This window comes from Mandrillus leucophaeus, unplaced genomic scaffold, assembly GCF_000951045.1.
Source record: "Mandrillus leucophaeus isolate KB7577 unplaced genomic scaffold, Mleu.le_1.0 Scaffold290, whole genome shotgun sequence".
NCBI lineage: Eukaryota > Metazoa > Chordata > Mammalia > Primates > Cercopithecidae > Mandrillus > Mandrillus leucophaeus.
Window position 1 is genome coordinate 984,230 of NW_012103032.1, and position 4,789 is coordinate 989,018.

The 4,789-nt window shown below is 50.0% G+C and overlaps 1 pseudogene; it reads right to left on the reverse strand.

Annotated features, from left to right (window-relative positions):
* Window positions 1-2,135: 2,135 nt before the first annotated feature.
* LOC105543800 lies at window positions 2,136-3,626 on the reverse strand (annotated as a pseudogene).
* Between the last annotated feature and the right edge of the window lie 1,163 nt (window positions 3,627-4,789).

The following is a 4,789-nucleotide window of genomic DNA, read 5'->3' on the forward strand; positions in this document are numbered from 1 at the left end:
GTGAAACCCTATCTGTATTAAAAATACAAAAATTAGCCTGGCGTGGTGGCAAGCACCTGTAATCCCACCTACTCGGCAGGCTGAGGCAAGAGAATCACTTGAACCCGGGAGGCGGAGGTTGCAGTGAGTTGAGATCCCACCACTGTACTCTAGCCTGGGCGACACAGCAAGACTCTGTCTCAAAAAAAAAAAAAAAAAGAAAGAATAGAGTGTGGTGATTTGGGGTACATGGTGTGAGAGGATGGCAGGATATGAAGGAAAGGGTAACTGAGTAGAGCTCTTGGAGGTAAAACTCACAAAAATGTAGGGCCGCCTCTGACCTACTCCACCTGCAATTTTTATTTTTAATTTTTTAATTTTTAATTTTTAGAAGAAATATGGACTTTAATGAAGAGTTTTCCCTTTGGTACAAGTGAGACCCATGGAAACATCCCAACAACAATAAAAGGAGGCCTTTATCCACAAGGGCTAAAGAGAAAGCCCGGCTTGCTGTTGTGTGGCCATTCCAGGCCTAGGCAGGGCTGGACCTGTAGAAGGTACTCAGGAACTGCAGGTTTTGCATTTCCCCTTTGTGAAACGAACATGCATTCCCGCAAACTTCTGCCTCGTAGCCTCGTTGTAAGAGGCCCAAGTTTTTCTAGTCCTAGCTGGAAATCAATTTCATCTGCCTCAGGTCTCTGATATAAATAATAATGCTGCTGATCCCTGTTACCTCACAGGCCTGGGCAACGAAAATGCTGAGAGCTGTAAAAGGTCTTGGAAAATTCAAAAAGGTGATGTATAAATGTAATAATTGATTATCATTTTGTGCTCAAGAATAAGCCATGGAAAACAAAATTAGGAAAGTAAGTCCATATCCCTAAAATGTATGCATATAGAATTTTAAAAGAATGCAGTTCTTGCAGATGGTATTCAGGCATGGTCTACTGCTTTAGAGTCTCAATGCCCTTTTTCCCGCCTCCAGAAAACCCACCTGGGAGAGTTTACTGCACAGGAAGCCCAAATTCAGTCACCCCACCCCTCCTTTCTCAGAAAGGGAGGCAGGGCAGAGGCTCCAGGAGGAAGGGCTACATTTTGGCTGTAGAGTACAATAGGCATGCATCATGGGAGGGTGGGGTTTATGAAATGTGTATACAGACTCCTTGGATTGAGGGGCCCCGGCCAGGAGGCACTGAGCAAGGGAGGGATCCATCTTCCCCCTGGCTGGGAGCGGGGCTCTGGGGCAATCTCTAAGGGTTGCATATCCCCAGGGAGAGGGGATAGCTGCCACTCCTGCCTCTGTTCTCCCAACCCAAACCAGAGAGGGTGCTGAGCAAGGAGAAAACAGGGTCCCAGAAGCCAAGAAAGTGTCAGCATCCCTGTCATTGAACTCAGGGACCCATGAACTCTTTTTTTTTGAAATGGAATCTTGCTCTGTCGCCCAGGCGGGAGTGCAATGGTACAATATTGGCTCACTGCACCCTCCACCTCTCGGGTTCAAGGGATTCTCCTGCCTCAGCCTCCTTAGTAACTAGGATTATAGGTGCACACCACCACACCCAGCTAATTTTGTATTTTTAGTAGAGGCGGGGTTTCACCATGTTGGCCAGACTGGTCTTGAACTCCTGATCTGAAGTGATCCACCCGCCTTGGCCTCCCAAAGTGCTGAGATTACAGCGTGAGCCACCACATCTGGCATGAACTGTTTGCATAAAATGTCTTCAGACCTAGGAGATGGTCAAAGGCACAAAGTTTAAACATGGGGTGGGGGTTGTGGAGGGGGTACAACACAGAGCTCAGGGGTGTGATTTGTTCCCCCTTGCCCAGAAGGGTGACTGCTCCACTGGGCCTATCACCACAGGACATTTTCCATGACAAGCACTCACCTTCTTGGGGAAGGGGCATCAGATTGGCACAGGAAAGGCCTAGGTAAGGGGCCACTCTGTTCATTAATACTTCGGTGATTAATGTTTGGGGAGAAGCAGGATTCTCCCCCAGGCTTCTGACTCAGACTGTCTCAGTTAGCTGGATACTAAACCCGGTGTCCACACTACTCTCAGCTCTGACACAAGGCCAAACCCACAAAACACTCCCAAATGGGGTCCCCAGAGTTAGGGAATAGGGTGGAATCTTCTGGAAGAGAGTGCTGGGGCAGATCACAGTTTTGGCTCCACGGGTTGCTATAGATACAGTTCACTGCCTGCAGAGATGATGGGCCAGTGATTGTCCATGTGGTAGCTGATGAGGTGACTGACACTCTCTCTTTTTATTTATTTTTATTTTTATTTTTTTGAGACAGAGTCTCTCTCTGTTGCCCAGGCTGGAGTGCAATGGCACTATCTCAGTTCACTGCAAGCTCCGCCTCCCGGGTTTACGCCATTCTCCTGCCTCAGCCTCCTGAGTAGCTGGGACTACAGGTGCCTGCCACCATGCCCAGCTAATTTTTTTGTATTTTTAGTAGAGACGGGGTTCCACGTTGTTAGCCAGGATGGTCTCGATCTCCTACCTCGTGATCCGCCCGCCTTGGCCTCCCAAAGTGCTGGGACTGACACTCTCAAAGCAGTGATCCTTTGTCCAAACCAGTCCTTCAGGGTCCACCAGTAGCAGATGCTTGGGCTGCCCACTCTGCAAGCCAGTAAGCACATACTGGCCTTGGTCGTGCTCTCCTGCACCAGGAAGTCCCCGTGGAGCTGTGGCAATGCCTCAGCCTCTTGCTGGCTCAGCTTCCCATGGAACCAGGGCTCCCCTTGGAGCTGCTCAGCCACAGACACCGCTGGGGAGGGGGAGGCACCCAAAGAGCATCGTTAAAGGGCTTCATGTCAAAGAGGTCCCAGGGTGCGCTGCCACTGATGGCAGGATGGGGGGCCCAGTACCACCTTCTTCTTGCTGGGCCTTGTCTGGGTTCTGGATGTTGACACAGGAGGGATCACTAGAGATCTCTCTGCCTGCTGGACAGGGTGGTGGAGGTAGCATCTGTTTGTGGACTTCTGGATCTCCCCCAGCAGGCTGTCCCACAGGCAGTGTAGCTCCCAAGTGGCTGGGGGACCAGACACTGGGTGGAGTGGGTCAAGCAGCCTCTGAAGCGGCTCCTTCCCGAAGCCTCATGTCTACCAACTCCCCAGGAGGAGGTTCCTTCCCTGGGACGTCATTGTAGTGCTAATGGTCAGGTGGCTCTTCCTCCTCCTCCTCCTCATCCCAAGCTGATCCATCAAAGCCAGCCATCCTGTCATGGGGGTGACCAGTTGGGGTGGGTTCCTGAGGTATTGTTTGAAGCACAACTCAAAGGTCTGGTCAATGGTGCTGATGACATCCTGGGAAGGCCTTTGGGACACTCCAGAATGTGGCAGGCTCTCTGATTCACAGGGTCTTTGGCAACGTAGGCAACATCCTCAGTTGTTTCCTGTTGGCAGTCTGTGGCCATGAAGTTGAGGCTACTGGTGGAAACCGTGAGAGTGATTGGCATTCCAGCAAATTTCAGGTTACTCCTTCCCAGGATAGAGCTGAGCAGGCAGCTACAGGGCTTTCTCCTCCTTGTCACCCTCTTAGCACCGGGCACAGCATCACACACCAGACTGATGGCCTGCCTCCCTGAGTGACCTGAGTTGGATGTTGAAGTCGAGGGCACGCATTGATTGCAGGACCTCCATATAGCCCGTGGAAGTGAGCCTGGGCCATTAGCATCCTCTGCTACAACAGCTGTGGATTGGAGCTAGCAAAATGAGGACAGGAAGGAAGCGGTCTCAGTGGATGCAGAGCAGGGCCAAGAGGAAGAGCAAAGCAGGGCCTCATGGAGTCTCCGCATCGCACTGCGGGCCGATTTGGTTCCAGATTACACCACTGCCTGCTTAGGTCACCACTCCAACTTTCTCCTCTGGCCCTGCCTCCCTATAGAAACTTTATTATACTCACTTCCGGCCTCAATAACCCCTGACCCTCGCCCCCTGGGGTTTTTAACTTTCAGAGTTGCTCACATTGAGCCTACAGCAATTTGTCAATTACACTTCAGGTTTTCCTACAGTGGCACTGGTTCCTGTGGAGGTTGCTGCTTGTGAATTTCTGCTCCCATAAACTGTGATTCTCAGGCTGGGCATCGTGGTTCATGCCTGTAATCCCGACACTTTGGGAGGCTGAGGCAGGAGTATTGCTTGAGCCCAGGAATTTGAGACCAGCCTGGACAACACAGGGAGACCTCATCTCTACCAAAAATTGAAAAATTAGCTGGGTGTGGTGGCTCGTGTTTGTAGTCCCAACTATTAGAGAGGCTGAGACAGAAGAATTGCTTGAGCCCGGGTATTTGAGGCTGCAGTGAGCTATCATTGTGCCACTATACTCCAGACAGAGCAAGAGCCTGTCTAAGAAAAAAATTGTGATTTTATCTGACTGGCTCACCAATTTAGGGCACAACAATTTGCTGTGTGACCCCACTTCTCTGATGGACCTAACAAGAGTTGGTTTTTCAGTTTTTTCAGCTTTTTACTTGTTTGAATGTAGAGGTGATTTCCAAGCTCTTTACGTGTTAGACTGGAAACTTTCCTTCTTGGGTTTTTTTTTTTTTTTTTTTTTTAAAGAGGAAGTCTTGCTATGTTGCCCAGGCTGATCTTGAACCCCTGGGCTCATAATCCCAACTCCAAAGTGTTGGGATTACAGGCGTGAGCCACCTTGCCCGGTCGAAATCCTCTATTTCATTTTGAGTGAATTTGGCTGTTTGTGTCTTTCACTCTGTTTAAAAAATTATATAGGGGCTGGGTGTGGTAGCACATGCCTATAATCCTAGCAATTTGGGAGGCCAAGGCAGCAGGATTGCTTGAGC